Source organism: Lactuca virosa, chromosome 1 (genome assembly GCF_052849685.1).
Source record: "Lactuca virosa cultivar CGN04683 chromosome 1, Lactuca_virosa_CGN04683_v6, whole genome shotgun sequence".
NCBI classification, from domain to species: Eukaryota; Viridiplantae; Streptophyta; class Magnoliopsida; order Asterales; family Asteraceae; genus Lactuca; species Lactuca virosa.
The window spans coordinates 297052830-297074975 of record NC_136426.1 but is presented as its reverse complement, the minus strand read 5'-3'; the positions used below and the strand labels follow the sequence as shown (position 1 = coordinate 297074975).

General features: G+C 35.8%; 1 non-coding gene across 1 annotated transcript; it reads left to right on the top strand.

The window, feature by feature from the left end:
• The first annotated feature begins 260 nt into the window (after window positions 1-260).
• On the top strand, window positions 261-367 carry LOC145151575 (small nucleolar RNA R71). The gene has a single exon (XR_013732141.1). It is a non-coding gene; the product is annotated as a small nucleolar RNA R71 (small nucleolar RNA).
• Window positions 368-22146: the final 21779 nt, after the last annotated feature.

The window sequence follows — 22146 nt, the reverse complement described above, 5'->3', positions numbered from 1 at the left end:
GGTCCATTTGTGTTAACCTCCGGTCCATATTATTCAACATAGCCATCATAGCTGCTATTTCTTCAGTTTGTGCACCGCCACTGCCCTTGATTCCATCTTGCCTAGGGTTGTGGTACTCACGAGAGTGCTTCGCGAATTCTTCAATCAGCTCCTTGACCTCCCTTGGATTTTTCTTTGTCAAAGGTCCTTGAGAGTCAAGGAGTTGTCTTGTCATAACATTGACCCCATCATAGAAGATTGACATATCTTGTTGAACATTAAGATCATGTTGAGGGCAATTTCTGATCAAGCCTTTGTAACGCTCCCATGCTTCGTATAATGACTCCCCCGGTTGTTGTTTAAAGTTGTCTATTGCCTTCTTGAGTTTAGCTATCTTGGATGGTGGGCAAAATTGGTCAAGAAACTGCTCACGCATTTGAGCCCAAGTGGTGATCGTACCCGGTGGAAGTGATTTTAACCACTCTTTAGCAACTCCCTTAAAAGTAATGGGAAGCATCCTGAGCAAAACGGTGTTTCTATTTACATTTGGGACATTGAAGTAATCCGCAATGTCATTGACTTCATCGAGATGCTTAAAAGCATCCTCATGATCATTCCCATAAAATGGGATATCCTTCAGTGCAGTCAAGATGTGTCCCTTCAGTTCGAATGTGGCAGTGGCAGGCATTGCGGGTTGGACTAAACCGGGACCCACATCCTCTTGGATTCGCTTCTTATAAGCTCCCATGGACATCTCCTCAATGTTTGCCATTTCGTCCTCTTGTTTGTCTTCGGGCTCACTCGCAAATATTCCAAATTCTGCGTCTGACTCGTATTCTGATTCGTGTGGATTAGAAACTGGACCAAGTTCTTCAACTTTGCATTTGTCCTTTGGGGTTGAACTTGACTCTCCTGCCTTTTTTCCTGTCTTCCTTGAAAATGCTGATTTTAGTTCTTGCAAGGGTGTCTTCTTTGGTGTTTGATCTTCCTTCGCGTTCTTGTTCTTATTCTTGTGAAGGGCTGACTCCGGATCTTCAAGTGGTGGCACCAAAGGCGTGTTAGAGCCTCTGGTCATGAACTCCTGCAAACTAAACAAAATAACAACGTAAAAACGAACTAAAATAGAAAAATAAACTAAAAACTAAAGAAAACAAAAATTTACAGTTCTCACGTCGTGAATCTGTAAGATTCACGTCGTGAGTCCTGTAACATATAAAAAAAATCAAACTTTGCTGGAAAATTAACTTTTTGCAGGTTTTATCCCACAAAAAAAGGATCGATTAACCCAAAGCAAATAAATAATAAACTAAGCCGTATCCCCAGCAACGGCGCCAAAAACTTGATGTGCACGGAAATACCCACTAATTTTAATATTTGTAACCTAACAAACTTAGACTAACTATGCACTTATAGGCAGTGTACCTAGTCAGATTATAGTATAGCTTAGGTAAGTCGGGTGTCGATCACAGGGAACGGTGTGATTAATTAATCTATTCACTACTAAATTAATCTATTTATTAACAAGCTAAAAAGGGTTTTTTATCTGATTTTTCAAGATCAGACTAACTTAACTCAAATTCAATCAATAATTAAAAGACACTCTTATCTAGTTCGAATCCACTTCATCCTTATGGCTAGCTAATGATTATGGATGATTAAGTTGGTTGTTATTATATTAGTAATTTAGGTCTAAATTTACCAATAGTTAATTAATTCATGTAAAGCTATGTATGGTCACACACAATTAAACACATAATCAATTATGTTATGAATATGCTATGTAAGATTTATCATGTAAACACAATTATGATCATAATCTATGTTCTCTAGCACAGCAAAGTTAATTACTTCAATTACTAACTAAGATTTTGGTCGATCCTAGCTCTAGCAATTGAATGTTCACTAAATTACTAGTTTATCAAGTTCATGCAGTTAATGGTCACTAAGCTACACATAACACGAATTTAAGCAACTTAAAGCAACAACATAAGCATGCTAGGTAACAATAAAGCAAACACGAGCAATTCACCAACTAAATAAATCCATATAAAATTATGTTATTCATATGTTTGAAGCTTCATCTAGCTAGATAAGAGTAGCTAGATTCAGCTGCTCATAGTAGCAACTAACATATAAACACAACTCAAATAAGAAAACATGTCTATAAGCATCAAACAAGTAAACGAATTATGAACTTTTACTCTTTTTGGTGTTGAAAACCCTTTTCCAAGACCTTGTTTCTACTGTAAATCGCCTCCTGGAACCTCTTCCTTCAGCCAAAAGTTTCCCCCAATCGTAATGGAGAAGGATATATATATTTTCTGGAAAATCACCGTTCACGTCGTGAGAATTTAGAATTCACGTCGTGAACTCGAGGTAATCGTGATCGTCAAGGATTCCTTCACTCGGACGCTTATCTTCTAACTCTTTCCACTCACGTCGTGAACCATAAAGTGTTCACGTCGTGAGTACGTCTTTTTTTGGGTGTTTTTCTTGTCTTTCAAGCCTTCAACCTCCAAAGTTCCATCCTTTAACGCTTTTAGTCCCTTTTCTTCAAAATGTCTTCTTTTTTGCTGCAAAATATAATTTAACCTTATAAGTACCATTATTCTATGCAAATGACCAAAATATATATAAAAATGTACTTAAATATTGCCTAAAAATATGTATAAATATGGCAATATCAATGGTCAAATTTATCACTTTGAGATTATCCAGCCTATGCCACATGTGACTCAGCATATTCACTTAGTTGCTAGCTCACATTGCTAAGAGTCATACAAAGCACAAAGAAAGAAGCATTCGGACAATGGAAAAACTAACCAACATACTCCAATCAAACCTATCTATTCAACTATCTGAACCATTGTAACAGGCAATTCCAATAGCTCAAACAATCAGGCATAACCTAAACATGCCATCCTATCACTGACTGAGCAGTACTAGCATGCAGGTCTACAAGCTCATACAGTAGGCGTACAAGCCATCCTTCCTAGATTGTTAGCCCTAATCTAGCATGCAGTTCACATATTCACAATTCATATCATAACATAACATGCATGGGTATCTTGGGGAAAACTTACTTGAGCTCGGCCGATTGCACGCATCACACACCTTGTTATTTATTAAAACCCTTAGTTTTTAATTTTAGAAAAAATATTTTTCTTGTAAAAATCTTTCAAACACTAGATCTGAGTCCAGAAACACCCGAGAGTGTGTCCGAATCCCTCAAACCAGGGTTTTGATACCAACTTGTAACATCCCAAAATTTAAGACCAAAAATTTCATTTTTAAATAAGTTGTTATAAAACCAATAGTTTAAAAACATTCATAATATCATCCCATGTCAAAACCAGTGTGTCAATAATCAAAATATGTCATCATAAAACAATATCAGAGTATAATCTGAAAGATCTCATGTGCGGAAAATCATAGTGTGATGCGCTGCGATCATGCCGGCTCCTTTCCTTTTCAAGAAGTACCTAAAATCAAACCTAAAAACAGTAAGCACGAAGCTTAGTTAGTTCCCCCATTGTTGGGGTACAAAGTTATTCATGATTGACTTTGTAAATGTTTGACTTTTGTAGAACCACTTGCATGTGGTGTATTAGCCTTATGACACATGAGAGATAGAGAGTGAGAGAGAGACATGTAAACACCACTATATAAGGTGGGTTTATTCCACTTGTAGAGGTGTGCTTGAGAGGTGTAAAAGTTGAGTGTGTAAGTGTGTGTTATTTATGTAGACCAATACATAATGAATACATCTCTTAAACACCCAAATCACCATGTTCATTGTGCAATCTTTAATTCCGCATGCCAAACCATGTTGTTTAGTCACTACAATTGGTATCAGAGCGGGTCTTCAAGATCAACGTGATTTTTGAAGAACGATTCTCGGTTTGGCAACTTTTGTCACAATTGAAGCAAGTTTGGTGAGTCTCTCTCTATCATCTCTCTTAATTTCATTGAATTCATGCGTTCCATTTTTTATTCATGATCGTTTGACTCGTTGGATCAAATTTTTCTTGAAAAACCCCATTGTGTGATCCAATAATTTTTTGTTTATATCAAGTCAACCAAAAACAAAATCAATTTTACTGTTCATCAGATTGAATTTCAAGCCCAAAGACAAATTCAAAAGTAAATCCATTTCGTTTATTCAAAGATCCAGTCCATTACTCGAGTTTGTTACTGTTCATCATTTGTGATAGTAGCCCAAAATCATTATCCGATTTATTTGAGCCCAACAGTTGAGATGTTACTGTTAATAATCCGTTTGTGAGCCCAAAATTTGTTTACATCATATGATCAATTAGTCTTGTTCCAGATCTAGTCGCACGCATCAAATAGTTGTACCATCGAACTCACACAGATCATTTCTTGATTCTTAATCGTTTGCATTTGATTCTACATTCGTTTTCATTTCTTTAGATCTTGAATTCGATTGACTTTGATTGCTGAGTCTAACTTGTGAATCGATTTTATATATTGTGTTTAATCACACAAATTGATCATGATCAAGTGAGTTAAAAAAACATGAAATTGATCTCTTTGATTTCTATGAAACAAATCGAGAATACTTGAAGGAGATAAAGAACATTTGGATAATCAAGTTTTGATTTGAAAATCTATGTGAGAATTCTGATCTTTGTGTTTGTTGACTTTTAAGATCGAAAAGTCAACCTCGAATTTTGGCTATTGATTGATACATCTGATTCAATTGAGTGTTACAATTCAACTTGAATGGTAGATATATGTTCGAATCCACAAGGAAGGAAGTATTGAAATCGAATTTGTTTCATATGGTGTTGATTGTTCGTGTCTGATGTTGAGTCGGGAAGAAGATACCAATCATGATAGGTCAATTTTGGTTTTTGCAAAAGATCGAATTGATAATGGTCTTTGTGATGTTGATTTTCGATTTTGGGGTTAGTCAATTGTTCAATGGTTGTTCGATGTTTTGGGGATGAACAGAACTCAAATTTGGAATCGAAGAAAATTGATGTGTTGGAATCAGTATACGATTGACTGGTGTTGATGAACTGGAACTTAAACGAAGGAAGTCTTGGTTATTTGATCGATGGGTTGGATTTGGTTATTTTGATGTTCAAGGCTTTACATGATTAAGGAACGAAGGGTATAATTGATGATTGAGATACGAAGGATTAAGAAACGAAGAATTTTTGGTGCGTATGAATCAGTCGAAGGGTCACTTGATCAAAATTAAAGAAGAATGACAAGCATTTGTTAAAACGGCTGTGAGAAATTTTCGTTAGTTTGGTGCCGATTGAATCTAACGAAGGGATTGTTGAGTTTCATACGAAGGGTAGTTGATGGGTTAATATACGAAGGGTCCCTGTGTTTGGATTTTGAAGATACGAAGGGTCGATTGTTAATGTTGGTATTCTACAGTCGATTCAGAGGTTGGATGATTAAGAGGTTACTGTTCACCGGATCAGGCTTTGTATGCTTCGTATGCTGAGAATTTTTCGTATGATTGGGCAGATGAAGTTTCATACGAAGAGGAGAGAGAAAATGGGAAGATAAAGTTTCATACGAAGAGGAGAGAGAAAATGGGCAGTTGGATTTCATACGAAAGTTGTTTGGGAAAGAATAAGAATTCGTACACAGGGTTAGTGAATGATTCATACGAAGGGTGTCATTAAAGTTTCAAATATAGTCCCTGAAATTTCGATAATTTGACACTTTTTCCAAACCCTTCGTATGAATGATCAAAGTTTTGTATGATTTGATCAAAAAGCAAAAAATTTCGAATTCAGCCCCTGAACCTTCGAATATTTGGCAACCTTGACAATTGACTGAAGTTTCGAATTTTTGACACTTTTCACCCAACTTTGAAAATTGTCTGAAGCTTCGTATGTTTGGGACAACTCTTCGTATGTTTGGTGCACAAAGGGCAGAATTTTCGAAAATAGTCCCTGAGGCTTCGAATGTTTGGCAGTTCATACCCAAATTCGAAAAAGGACTATTTTTGCTGAAAATTGAAGAAAATACATTTCAGGCCCCTACAGTTTATGCAAATTGACACTTTCTACCCAGCTTCGGAAAAGGGGGAGAGTTTTGCATTTTTGGCTGTTTTGGGCGCACCGGGTCACTGCAAAATTTTGAAGTTGACAATTTCTACCCATTTTTGAGAAATTTTGTCAAAGGCAATCCGTGAACGAAGCTAAAAATTGAAGATTTTTTGGATTTTCCGGATTGAAGCACAAAGTTTATGCCACATGTTAAGGGGGAGTTTTGACACGAAAAATTCCGAATAGAACACGTTCTCTTTCCTTGAAGGTTTTATAATCAAATTTCGATTATAAAAAGGGGGAGAAATTTATATGGAAATTCGAACTTGAATTTTTCATATTACGCGAATTTGAAGACCGAAGTGACCTTGAATTTTTGAAGCTTTCGAAATGATGAAATTGGAGATTCAGAAGTGATGTATTCAAAATGGGTTTGGTTTTATTGAAGATTTTTGGGGTGTGCTTTTGTGCTCAACTTTTGGTGATCAATTTGGAGTTTGAGAAGCTCGTGATCATTTGTTAATGCTCGGTTTGTATGGTCTCACATCCTAGAGCCCAAATTGAAGAATCATGGAAGAATTGAAGATTGAAGATCGTTTCGACATGTGTCACCTTTGAGGCTCGGATCGCGTAGTTGCTCGATTTTGGAAGAATTGAAGTGGGTCACTCATTCCTAACTTTTAGGGGGAGAATGTTGGGGTACAAAGTTATTCATGATTGACTTTGTAAATGTTTGACTTTTGTAGACCCACTTGCATGTGATGTATTAGCCTTATGACACATGAGAGATAGAGAGTGAGAGAGAGACATGTAAACACCTCTATATAAGGTGGGTTTATTCCACTTGTAGAGGTGTGCTTGAGAGGTGTAAAATTTGAGTGTGTAAGTGTGTGTTATTTATGTAGACTAGATCTAGATCCCTTTTTGTAACACAATACATAATCAATACATCTCTTGAACACCCAAATCACCATGTTCATTGTGCAATCTTTAATTCAGCATGCCAAACCATGTTCTTTAGTCACTACACCCATCATACCACATAACCACATACTGCCAGGCATATCTGGGTGCCCGACCTACCCCTTCAGTCTGTCCGACCGGATACTGCCGAGCATATCTGGGTGCTGGCCTCCCCTTCGGTCCTATCGACCGGATACTGCCGAGCATATCTGGGTGTTGGCCTCCCTTTCGGTCCTACCGACTGGATACTGCTGAGCATATCTGGGTGCTGGCCTCTCCTTCGGTCCTACCGACCGGATACTGCCCAACATATCTGGATGCTGGCCTCCCCTTCGGTCCTACCGACCAGATACTGCCCAGCATATCTGGGTGCTGGCCTCCCCTTCAGTCCTACCAACTGGATACGGGGTTTATTTAACCCCTACCACTACCACACAATATCATATCATACTAGCAAATAAAACATAACATATAGTGGCATACCAAACAATTATCACACATACAATCATCTAACTACAAACTCCTACTAGTGGGTCGGCCTTGGTGCCTTAGAACCACTCCTACCGGGAAGGTAACTCACCTCGCACTGCTGAAGTCCAGCTGATAAACTCTAGCTGTTGGATGAAAGATTCCCGAACTGTCAACAACAAAACAACACCCAATTAATAATTGGGTTCAAATACATAACCATAAGTCCAAGCTCGGGGTAAAAAGACTACTTTACCCCCCAACCTAGCTTGATTCTAGCTTAAGGCCCAAACTCACACTCCAAAGGCCCAAAAGTCAAACAATGAACCTAAGCCCAACATATGGCCCAATTGTCCAAATTGGGCCCAAACCCTCACATGGTTTTACCTTAAGGCCTAACCATTTCTTCTAGTCCAAACACTTGGCATTCCAATGGTCCAATATCTCATAATCATCAAGGCCCAGTTATGGCCCAATTTTCTAAATTGGGCCCTAGCCTTTCCAATGGGTGTTATCCTAAAGCCCAATAATTTCCTTAGTCCATAAACTTCTTCTCAATTAGCCCACGAAGGCCCACAACAACTAAGTCCAAGAAATGGCCTAACAAGAACCCGAACCTAATTAGGGTTTTTCAAATGAAATGATGATTAGTGTTAAGTGTTCTCGCTTAACCCATTAAGGACTTAATCCATTAAGTCCATCACTCTACTAGGTCAACCATACAATGTGGTCAGGATTAATTCATAATTCCAATCCAATGGTCCAAACATGCGGGTCCCGACAATTCCAAATTAACATATCCAAAATTAGGGTTTTCTAAACCCTAATTAGGGTTTCCAACCCAATCTCATTCCAATTAGTCTATTTGGTAAGTTTTTAGGTAAATTAATGTTAATTAAGTCGGGCACCACCCACTACCACCTCGGGTGGTGGTGGTCAATGGCGGTTCGCGGCGGCAACCACCACCTCGCGTCAGTGGTGGTTTTGATTCTAGACCAAAACACATCAAATATCCCAAATAACAGTCCAAATCACACCCAAGTGCACACAACCACACAAGGTGGCGGCGTGAGGTGACAGCCACCACCTCACGGTGGTGGTGACGGGGTTTTCCGGCCAAAATAACGACATATATACAACAAAATAACCAAAATAAACATACAATAAACTACACACACACACTCAGCTACCCTTATGGAGACAGGCGGTGGTAGAGGGTGACAGCCACCACCTCCAGGTGGTGGTGGTGGTGGTTCTCTTTTGATTTCTGGTCATGCAACACTTACACCAGCACACACATGCATCTGTGGCGTGCAACGAACAGTCAGCAACAACGACGTTGACAGCCGGCGGTAGCGGCGGTAGACGGACATCGGCAAGAGCTGAAACAACTTAGAAGAAGAAGCGATTAGAGCTGCCACGATCTCGTCGGAACTGTCCAGCAGCGGAAACAACAGAACGGTGGTCGTTCGTCGGCGACTCCGTGTTCAGCACGAACGGCGAATCTTCGTCTTCGTCGGCAGCCGAATGGCGATGGGAGTGACGGCTAGCTGGTTGACCGCTCAACTTGCCGGCAAGAGTATTGGTGGTTAACGGTGGTTCACGTCGGTGGTTAAGGAGGGGACGACAGCTGGAGAGACAAAGGTGGTGAAGGTGGTGGCTGAAGGAAAAGATTAGGTTTAGGGTTACGAACATGGGGGTGATGGGTTATATGCTCCCGTCCAAAAATCCAAACTTCGGCCATATTAACATTTTTAGCCCCTCCTCCTCTCATTCTTTTCAAATAGCGTCCATAAATTACCATTCAGCCCCATAGCCTCCAAAATCTATTCATTATAAGTCCAAATAATACCAAGCACCCCCTGAATTCTGAAAATCTTTACAATACCAATCCGGAACTTGCATTTTTAACCCCCAAAAATCCAAATTATATCATTTAACTCCTCGAAACCAACACCCCGCGAAATGTTACAATAAAATAATATGATTTACGTTTCGGGGCTAAGAGTTTATTATTTATTTACTTATTTAATTAAATTTCAAACGGAATGTTACACTACTAAAGATGAGGATACATGCGCCTCATTAAAAAAATATAAAACGACAAGATTTCAGGACACGCTTTTTATGATTGGTTCCCTCCGTGATTTTATTTTTGTTGTTGTGACACTAATTTTAGGGAACACAAAAATGAGCGTCCTAAATCCTTCAAATTTCGGGAGAGAAGACATTACATTAGGGCACACAGTTTTGCGTACCATAAAATAGTGTGTGTCATAGTTCGTGTGTCATTAAACGGTTGTTTTCTGTAGTGAACACAACAAATGTAAAAAAAATATCATATCCCAATATATCAAAACAACACAATAGTTGTCTTCATAATGTTCTAATATCCAAATACTATATCCAAATCAAATCACATTACTAGAATAATGAAGTCATGTATCTCAAGCATGACGTTTCGTGCTTAGCTCATGGAAGGGCTTCGTGATTGTACCCAACTTAATTTTGATTTGTGAGAATTCTTCGAATACAATAATCTCCTTATTTTATTTTATTCCAAATATAGTTAAATTTGTTGAGATTATGATTGATTTTCTGATGTGACTTAGAGTCCTTAGCTAGAGCAACTGCACTTTTGATGTCACAAAAATTTCTAGGTGGTCCTTGAATGGAAGAACTCATCATAGTTTTTCAATGAACTTTTTCATTTAATTATATTAAATTTCAGTTTCAAAAGCAACAATATATTCTTATTCTATAGTAGATTATGTAATTAAGTTTTACTTGGAGCTCGTTCCAACATAATACTTTTATTCACTAATAATGAATTCATAACCCGATTATAATTCATAATTATCTTTATTTGTTTTGATGTCATCCTCTTGTGTAACAACTTACATCAAGATCGCCTTCTAAACTAAGTAACCTAGGAACATTCCTTAGTTTTTCATAAGTACTTTAGAATGTCCTTTGTATTCATCCTATGACCTTCCCATGTATCCTATTTGTATCTTATTCTCATGCTCAAAGCATTATCATACATATGGTCTTATGTATAGCATGATATATATGATGGATTCATTTTTAGAAGAAAATAGAATACCATTCATCTTATCGAGCTCAACTATTGTGCTAGGCCTTTTGGGACGAGCTCAAAATGATAACATGTGACATTGGCAAGAATCCTCTCTAGGAGTCATGCATCTTGATCTCTTTTAAGATTTTATCTACATATGCATTAATACTTAACCTTTCATTAGCCTTAATATATCTTAATAGGCCCTTATTTAAAGAATATGGATTGACTTTCCTAAATCTCTTATTTCTGAAAACTTTCGGATTCAATACGAAACATCTTGCATAATCGGAATGTTATATCTCATGATAAAGTATGTTACATACATACATGATTAGGAATTTCAACATGCTCCCACTACTTTTCTTGTAAACCGATATGCGTTTATATATATATATATATATATATATATATATATATATATATATATATATATATATATATATATATATATATATATATATATATATAAACGCATATCGGTTTACAAGAAAAGTAGTGGGAGATATATATATATATATATATATATATATATATATATATATATATATATATAGTATATATATATATATATATATATATATACATATATTTTAATTACTCAAGTTTTAAATTTATAAAACTGATTTTATCTCAACCGGACTAATAAACACACTAGGCAGTGTACCTAATCGTGCAATAGTATAGTTGTGGAAAGACCAGGTGTCGAACACACGGGGAACGGTGGTGAATTGGTTTTAGAATGTTTGATTTTAGGTTACACAAAATATAAAAGCATTAAGAAGGGTTTTATTAAATTAAAATCTCAAATATCCTATTAAACTACAAATCTCGATAAACTGACCGAACACAAATCTCTTTAGGTACTTTGATTTAGATAAATTACATCTCAACATAATGGCGAACTACTAATAAAATGGATATTTCTTCATTATTCATTGATTCCTAATATGACTCGCATCATGGTCATGCTACCAATCCTTTGATTTCAATACAATTATCAATTCATTGATCAGGTTAACAAACAATCATGTAAATCAATATTCAGTTCATATTAAGCAAGATTTGATATTATTTAACTTTATTGGTAATAGGAGTTAAATCATGCATAGAAGGGTCATCCTACTCATGCACACACATTAAAGTTCACAACTTTATTTCCTAACCCTAGGTCGTGGTCAAAACACTAGTCATAATCACTGATGGTCACTGGACAACTATAATTCAAATTAACACAGTCAGATGGTCATCTAAATTCTATCAATCCAACAGTAGGGTACAAAGTAACATTCTTTAACACATATGTATCTTCAGTCAAACTTGAGAAAATAAATTAAAAAAAGAATAAACAATCCAAATAGCAATTATACCATAAATTCAAAGATTCATTCAATCATAATCACAAAGTAAAAGATCTTAACACCTAAATCAGAAAGTAAACACATAATGGAATCAATATAGAATGCTAATCATGGTCACAATAGCAAACCACATGATCATCAACATGAATCTGCTCTACAAACCCTCAAATCTTTGCTCCTGTCATCTTAGCGGCCTTCCGGCCGCCTTCTAGACCCTCAAAATAGCTTCCCTGAGGTTTCTTGTCGACCTACGATCAATAAAAGTTGTAAATCCCCCCTAAAAATCATCTAGATGCTCGAAATATATTGATTCCCGAAAATCGGATCACCACGACATAGTAATCGCACCACGCCGTGGTTCTCGTGTATATCCCGTATTCTCCAAGTCAGACTCAACGATTGTGAAGTTTCGATTTACCACGTCATTGTAATTGGGAATCAACATTTTCTAAGAGCACAAAAGGCGTACGACATTTTGTCTACTTTTCAGATCATTTTGAATCTCATCAATCAGAGTTACGAGTCATGATATATGGCCAAAAAACTGACGAAGGGTTTTAGCTCTTCTCCTCCTTTTGCATTCCAGCTCCCATTTTAACTGTAATTGAACATTTCAAAATGTATTAAGTATCTTTTAGTTCTGAATAACATAAAAACATAGTATAAATAAATGCGTAAAATAAACGTTATCAAACTACCCCACACTAGTATATTTCTTTCCCTCAAGCAAAATTGACTTTATTATTGTCGTATCAAGACTTTAGCTACCAACATCGCACAAGACAATCCATTTTGAGCCTCTCCATTACTCCACGACCGGAATACATGTAATTGTGTCTAAATTTCCTAAGAAGCTCCCCAATCCGAAATACTTACAATCTTCATAAACACTTCCCTACTTCTTTTGAACAACGCTCATTTTAGGAATCCCTCCGAATCGATCCCTAGAAAACTTTCTTAACCTCAAGGTATTTTTGTTAAACCCCCAAGCATACATATGGAAAAATAACCTAAAAAATAAAATAAATAACTTGGCACATTCCTCCTTATTCTTGAGTCTTTGATAATTTGGAGCTTTTCTTCTTGATATTTCTTGATCTTCATAGCTTTGTAGACTCTTTCAAACTTTACATCTTTTTTTTTCTTTTCAAATTTTTTTCTTTTTTTTTTACTCTTTTTTTTTTCTTTTCTCACCTTATTTTCACTCAAAAACTAAAAATCCTAAAAAAAACATATGCTTAAGCAAGGGAACTTAACTTCAACCCTTGTTAGTTAGAGATATTAGTTTAATGTGTAGTGACTATATAAGTTCTCCTGGATGCATTTCTAGTATACGATGCTACACATATTGTTGTGCTCAAACTAAGAAAGGTCATGTTTTTGTTCCATGATTTCACTAGGATAGGGAAGCCACAAATACATTATAACATATGTTGGCTTAAATAAACATTTAAACTCACATCGGATCGTCCCACACAACGCTAGCAACCTAGATCTCAACATAACAATTTTTTCACTAGATTCAATTTAGATTATTGTTTGAAATCTTTCTAATAATTTTTAAATCCTAGTCATTTTTCAGAATTATATTTTACAATAAGCTTTTATTCCTATATTCGACCCCTACCCCACACTTATTTGATGCAATTTCCCCATTGCATGCTAAAACAATTAAAGAAGATAAAATTAAAGAGAGAGATTTGGAACAGACTCCCTTGGGGTAGTATTGACAAGATCAAATGGGACTGCTAAAAATTGCTCCAAAAATTGTTGGAAGACTAGAAACTAGAATGTTGCTTCTAAATGCGCTGGAAGACTTGGACATCTTGTATAATGGTTGGAAATAGTACTTTTGGATTGTTCTCGCATGAATGCAAATGTGTCGTATCAAAATAAACTAAACAACCATCTTCAAAAAGTGTGTTGGTCCTCATCCACGACGTGGGAAAGCAAAGCCACGTCGTGGTGTCGAGTGCGAAGTCGTAATGATTATGAAAAATAAGAACATCACGACGTGGTCTAATGGTTCCATGTCGTGGTGACTTCTCAGAATGTCTTTAAGATCCAACATAATGCATCTTTTCTTCTTGAGGGATTAGGACCATTCCCGAACTCTTCTTTCTGTAGAATTCCTTCAAAACTATTCTCTACATCAAGTAAGGAACCCCACACCTATTTAAATAAATGGACTTCTATTTTAATCTTCAAAAACCGTGCGACTTTTTCTCTCATGACAAATCAGCATTCGACCCTAATTGTTGAAATTTTTAGAAGCACCTGAAGAGCAAACATTCTGCAAATATCAAAAATATCAAGAGCATGAACATGGAAAACAAAATTTAAATAAACTAAAAATAAAAAAATAAAAACTCACTAAAATAACAAAAATATTATAAAAAAAATAACTAAAAAGGATATCACGGTCACTCGTCTTCCTCGAAATCAAGCTACAATTGTTGATTAAATCCCTTGCATGCAATAGATGGTTTGTGAAAACAAAAACTTTCGGGACCTGTCAGACTATTTCCTCTGTTTTCTTTGCACCATTAACTAATAAGGATAATAAGAGTAGACCCAACTAGTCAAGAGTAGCAAGAGTTCTATCTTGCACTTAACCACCTCGATACGCCTTTCTATACTACGCCTCGTTGATTGAGTTGGACAAATTACCAAAGTAGTAGACTAAACAATTCAAGAATTCCCTAATCGCTTGTAATCTCGAAACCCATGCAAAAAGTACAACCAAGCGATGCGTATGATCACGATTTCCTGCACAAAACAACAAACACCTTCCCGACAAGTGACATGATATCAACGAAAATAAAAATAAAAATAAAATAAAACTAAAAATTAAAAACAAGTAACAAATAATCAAAAAAACTAAATTAATTGAAAACCGTTCCCAGGCAACGGCGCCAAAAAGTTTATGTGTGTTTTTATATATATTTTAATTACTCAAGTTTTAAATTTATAAAACTGATTTTATCTCAAACGTACTAATAAACACACCAGGCAGTGCACCTAATCGTGCAATAGTATAGTTGTGGTAAGACAAGGTGTTGAACTCATGGGGAACGGTGGTAGTTTTAGAATGTTTGATTATAGGTTACACAAAATATAAAAGCATTAAGAAGGGTTTTATTAACTTAAAATCTCAAATATCCAATTAAACTGCAAATCCCGATAAACCGACCGATGAAAAATCTCTTTAGGTACTTTGATTTAGATAAATTACATCTCAAAATAATGACGAACTACTAATACAATGGATATTTATTCATTATTCATCGATTTTTAATATGACTAGCATCATGGTCATGCTACCAATCCTTTGATTTCAACACAATTATTAATTCATTGATCAAGTGAACAAACAATCATGCAACTCAGTATTCAATTCGTAGTAAGCAAGATTTGATCTTATTTAACTCTAATGGTAATAGGAGTTAAATCATGCTTAGAATGGTCATCCTACTCATGCACACACATTAAAGTTCACAACTTTATTTCCTAACCCTAGGTTTTGGTCAAAACACTAGTCATAATCACCAATGGTCACTGGAAAACTATGATTCAAATTAACACAGTCAGATGGTCATATAAACTCTATCAATTCAGCAACAGAGAACAAAGCAACAATCTTTAACACATATGGATCTTCAATCAAACTTGACAAAATAAATTAAATAAGAATAAACAATGCAAATAGAAATTATACCATAAATTCAAAGATTCATTCAATCATAAACACAAAGTAAACGCTCTTAACACCTAAATCAGAAAGTAAACATATAATGGGATCACTATATAATGATAATCATGGTCACCATAACAAACCACATGATCACCAACATGAATCCACTCTACAAACCCTCAAATTTTCGCTCTTGTCAGCTTAACGGCCTTCCGGCCGCCTTCTAGACCTTCAAAACAGCTTCCTTGAAGTTTCTTGTCGACCTAGGATCAATAAAGTTGTAAATCCCCCCTAAAAATCGTCTAGATGCTCGAAATATATATATTCCCGAAAATCGGATCACCACAATGTGGTAATGGCACCACGTCGTGGTCCTCATGTATATCTTGTATTCTCCAAGTCAGTCTCAACGATCGTGAAGTTTCGATTTACCACGTCGTGGTAATTGGGAATCAACATTTTCTTAGAGCACAAAAGTCGTACGAAATTTTGTCTAGTTTTTAGATCATTTTGAATCTCGTCAATCGGAGTTATAACTCATGATATATCGCCAAAACACTGACGAGGGGTCAAGTTGTCCAACAACATCCTTTTTGCTTCTTTTTAGCTCCTCTCCTCCTTTTACATTCCAGCTTCCATTTTAACTGTAATTAAACATTTCAAAGTGTATTAAGTATCTTTTAGTTCTGAATAACATAAAAACATAGTATAAATATATGCATAAAATAGACATTATCAAACTACCCCACACTAGTCTTTTGCTTTTCTTCAAGTAAAATTGACTTTATTATTATCATGTCAAGACTTTAGCTACCAACATCGCACAAGACAATCCATTTTAAGCCTCTCCGGTACTCTAAGACCGCAATTCAATTATTTGTGTCTAAATTTCCTAAGAACCTTCCCAATCCTAAATACTTACAATCTTCATAAACACTTGCCTACTTCTTTTGAACAACGCTCATTTTAAGAATCTCTCCGAATCGGTCCCCAGAAAACTTTCTTAACCTTAAGGTATTTTTGTTAAACCTCCAATCATACATATGGAAAAATAACCTAGAAAATATTGTTTGTTAGTGTAATTTTTGATCTTAATGATATTGTATGGACTCCATAACTTGTCCTCAAGTTATGGATTATCAAAAGCTTTTTTGTGTTACCTTGTTTTATGAGTTAATTTAGATTAATGAAAAAACTTTGTGTTAGTTGTTGTGACAACCCGATATTTCAAGTCAATATAATGACCTAAAGTCAAGTATGGTAATCAATTTTTGATATAATAAATATAGCGTCAAAAATGAAATGTTCAAAAGTCTCAATTGGGTTGCATAAAATGATAGATATCGTGTCAAGGTTTTCAGAAATATAAAGAATACTCAAATCCGAGTTATAACGAAGAAGTTATGACCAATCAAAGATCCGCGTCAAAATCGGTAAAACACTGTTAAGCGTAAAAATCGAAATCTCAATAAAATACTTTTTGGCCTTAGGTATCTAAATGAAAGTCTTAGATCTCATTAAACCGTAAACATACATAAAAAGAACGTCCAAATCTGACTTCGTATGAGGAAGTTATGAATTTTCTAAGTTTCAGCTTAGCAGTATGCAGCCCGAAGTTCGAATATGAGATCGAGGGATTTCTAGCCGAAACAATCTAAATGAGAATCGAAGATCTCGACGATAGTAGTTCAACGGTAAAAAGACAGACGAAAACGGACGTCGGATGAAGAAGTTATGAGTTTATAACGGAGTTTTTCTGTCCCGGCCTACTAAAAATAATATAATAAAAATTAGGTTCAAAATTAGCCAACGGAGTCTAAACGAGAGTTGTAGAGCATAATCTCACCTACGCGTGGATATAAAGAACGTCGAATACGAAGTTCGTATGCGAAAGTTATGAATTTCTAAAGTTCGGGGCACGAAACCCCAAAATTGTCAGAGACCACGACGTGAAATCAGTGTTCACGACGTCAAATGTCTTCTGACGCCTCCTGGAGTCTGCCAGACCCAACTTGCGATGACGCATACAGTAACGATCAAGCCCACGACGTGGGAGTACTGTTCACGACGTGAATTTCAAGAAATCAGCCCTATAAATAGAAATCGAAGGCAGTCGGGTTTAGCTGCTAATTCCTTCACTCGCTCACTCTCGATACCCTATCTAGCCCTCTTAAAGTACCCCCGAAGCCCCGGTAACACCCCTAAAAGACGACGCGAGTCCCGACGCCCCGAAGTTCCTGAGAAAAACATTCTTTCAAGTCGAAGTGCTGCCCGCGTGAAGCTCGTTTCTTCAACAGAAACCCGCCGTTACGTCAAGAAAGATCATTCCTAGAAACGACACACTGCCCGATTCACCACTTATCAAGTGAGTTCATACCCCTATATTTTCACGTCTTTTCTATGTTTTAGGGTGGGGGGGGGGGAATACAAGTGAAACACAAGAAAAAATTACGTTAAAATACTTATAAGTTCAAATGTTTTACCTACATCTTATGTATAAATGTTAAATACATAAAATAACGTAACTACTAAAGTTAAAGACTACTTTTCATGCAAGGTTGGTAATACACCAATGTTTTCCATCTTAACAGAACACCCTTTTTAAAACTATAATAGGTATAGTTACGATGTGTTCATGATATTTTTACATACTATAAACAAACGAGGAAATACTTATATTCACAAGGAAAATGGACTTTTCATACGTAAACCTGTTGATACCAAATTTTGTGAGATATCTGAATTCATCGAACCGTTCAATTCGTAGATTAAGTCCTGTTTTATAAGCCATAATCTCTTGTAGGGAGAGCGTGATATTTGTGTATAGATCTATATGGGACTGACAGTCCCGCACCTAAACTGTTAGCTATAGTTAGACCGGCAGGTCTGGGGTGACAAACGTCATATCATTCCAAAGCCTGAAGAACGTTGTTACAGGCAGTCTGGGTCAATAGCACGGTTATAAAAACTCACATGGAACATCAATACATCTTGGTTTACGGGGCTGTTAAATGCCTTAGTGATTATATATACTTATATAAATCTACTTATACTATTTCAAGTATGGAAAACACTTATACATTCAGTCTTTTGGAACTTCTAAAAACACCACTCTCTTATAGAAAATATTGGATTTTCTAGAAACAAACTCAGTTATTTTAAACTTAAAAGATATTATTCTTATACAAAAACGCTTATGAACTCACCAACTTAATTGTTGACACTTTTTCAAAACTACTTGTATTTCTCAGGGATTCAGTAATACAGGTAAATCATCAGCTTTTGGAGAAGGGACGCTAAGACGTCAGTCTTAAAACTTATTAAATCATCATATTGTAATTTATTTTGAGACATGTATTGTATTCAACAATGTAACTTTTAAATTATATTTATGATGTTTGTGTTTACTTTCTTTACAAATATTCAACTTTTATGATACTACATGAAGTCATCCACCCCCGAATGTTTCCGCCATTCTGGTTTGGGGGTGTGACAGTTGTTTTCAATCCAAATTAATCTACAAATTGTTCATAAAATGTGTTTTTGTAACTTGTCCTCAAGTTATATGAAAAGACACATTTATGATTCCTAAAACTCATAAATAATGCCATAGGTTACAAAATGAAGAGTCTTTTTCTCATAAATAGTTTTTATGAACTCCATAACTTGTCCTCAAGTTATGGATGTTCAAGAGTCTCTTCATTTAAGTCTCTAAAACTTTAATTAAACTCATAAGTTATGAAAATCCAAGAGTTTTGAAAAGTTTCAATACTTGCCCTCAAGTTTTGGAATTTGTAAAGTTTTGCTTATGAATGCTTTAATTCCAAATTAAACCTTAGAATTTTAAAAGTTTAAAATTCAACCCTTATACTATTATTATAATTTTAATTATATAGATATGTATAAGATAAAGTCATTCTTACCGTTAGTAGGCCTCATTCACGAAGCCAGTCTCTAAGGGGGGTATAAGGTTACTGCCTATAAAATGGCAGTTTAATGGGTGTCCACTCTCACCCACCGCTTCCTTGATTGGTGGAGGGTCGTTAGTCGAACGGGTAGGATAAATACTATAATTATCCCTTCATTAAAAGTATAATGATAAATATTAAGTAACTAAACACTTATAAATTCTCAATCTTAGTTACTTAGGAAAATGTGAAATGGTGCTAACACATGAAATTACACTTTGCACCTTTGTTAAGTCGTTAGTGGAGCGTGTGTGGTTAACCGGCACACTAACATGGGACTGACAATGTGTGGCGAAGGGTAACTTAAGTTTATCTTAGATTGGTGGAGCGTGTGTGGTTAATCGACACATCAATTAGGTGATAAAGTTGAGGGTACCAAGTCAATTTGCATGGTTATTCACACCTTGTTTGTGATCCTCGGCATCCCAGTCACAAACTTGAGAGGGCACAATCGAGATTCAAACATGCCACTGAAAAGATCTAGGAGTTTCAAATCCAATTAAAACTTAATTATATTTCGTTTTCATGATGGAAATTAGTAAATCGTCATTTACCTACCTTCAACTATTTTATAGCTTGGATTACGGCATCCCTCTTCCGGTTATAAATAGGTTGTTGGATCCTAGCCTTAATATTTCATATTGGGTGATATATTAAGGACTTTAAATCAACTAAACTTGAATTTCTCTCATTATAGATGTCTAGTTAAGACAACTACGGTCTTCCCAAATCTTTAGGAACAAGCTTTCCTATTGAAGATGATATCCCACATGGAAATCAAGGTGAAAGATTAATCCCTTTGTTGTGCATTAATGGGACTGGAAATCATGCTTCACTTCCTACACCTCCTCCAATTATTCTCCCTATCCCACAAGTTCAAATACTTGAAAAGTTCAAAGTCACTGATCAATCCCTATTGGCAAGCCGGGAGAGTCGGGTGTCAAAGTCTCGAGGTAGCTGGTTGTTGACTTGGTTCTACAGTCACTCCCTGATGACAGATCATGATATGACCCTTATCGATCTTACCTATTTGCTTGTTGCTGCAAAATCAACAATGATTTGGAGCATTGGTAAAGCAAATTAGACTGGAAGATCTACTTCCCAAATCCATTTGGACATTGACAATGGTGACATTGGAAGTCCAGAAAAGCTTTCTCTTCCAATGGAAAGGGATTGGCCATGGTCAAGTCATTTAACTGATGGTAAAGAGAAAGGCTAAGTCTGAGACAATCAAGTGTACCATTTCCAAAGAGTCCATATGTTTCTGTTGCCAAAAGAAGGGGCATTGGTTGCGAAGCTGCCTGAAAGTTCATAAGGATAGTAAAAGTCAAAAAGGTTTGACTTTGCTTCAGGTTAAAGTCCTTTATCTAACTCTATGAATTCTCGTTTGGAGATTCTTAATACATGATGTAATGTAATTACATTTTGATGTTTTGGAAGAATCAAAGGAAGCTTAAAGAAAGAGTGTGCTGATTCTGATCGCGAAGATGGATTTCGATCGCATGGTTCGATGATCAGAATTTTGAGCTGTTGCTTAAGAGTTATGATATGTTGCTTAGGAATAGATAACAACATGTATTTCATATGTATTTGCATTGTAAGGATAAGTTTTTTCCACAAGTTTTAAAATAAAAGAAAAGGTTTTGATTTTATTTATTTTAAGTATCCTTACAATGGCATTTGTGAAAAAGAAATGGCTGTTTATATGTTTCCAGTGATAAGCAATATCGGAAAATGGAGTTGATTCTTTTATTTATGGTAGTGTCATAATTTACCAAATAAGGTAAGATTCTCATCACCCAAGTTTCAGTTGGGTAGAAACTTGGAATCATGCATGTTGTATTGTGTGATGAATGAGAATTTTCATCTTTGGGAAATTAAGACTAAGACCTTGTTCACATGTATGTGTGAGTCGAGTGAAGGACTAAAGGATTGGGTACACTTGGTTGTGCGCTGATCAGGTTCACCACAAAGGTCAATACGATTATTCGTCATGATTTACTAAAGTTTAGTAAATATGGTTATGCTTACAAGTTTAAGTGTAATTCTGAAACATTGGAAAAGTTTCAATGTATGGCAGGACGGATAAGAAGAATCAAATTAGGCAGAAAGATAAAAGTTTCTCCAATCTGAAGAGATGGGAGAGTACTTGAGTATCTTGTTTTATGATTATATTAGTGATTATAAAACCATATCACAATTGATCCTCTAAAGACACCTTAGTGCATTTGTTTGGCTAAGGAGAGGAATCATGAATTGTTGAAATGGTTAAATCAAAAGATAAATCATACTTCGTTCCAAAAAAATCAAGTCTTAGAATCATACTCTAAGATTGTAACTTGAGTGACATAATCTTTAGAAGGTTTATAACACTTATCAGATGTAGAGTAACATGTTTCTTACTCTTGCACATTTGAAATTGGTAAGTTGTGATGTTTTAGATAAAACAAAGACCAACTAAGACCAATTGTATGAAGTGTTTAACTTGATAAGAACCTGCACTAACTCTTAAATATTTGTTTGTCAAAGAAATGATTCTTGACAAAGGGAATCTTATATGTCAAGAGGTCAGTGGGAGTCTTAAAAGATATTGAGA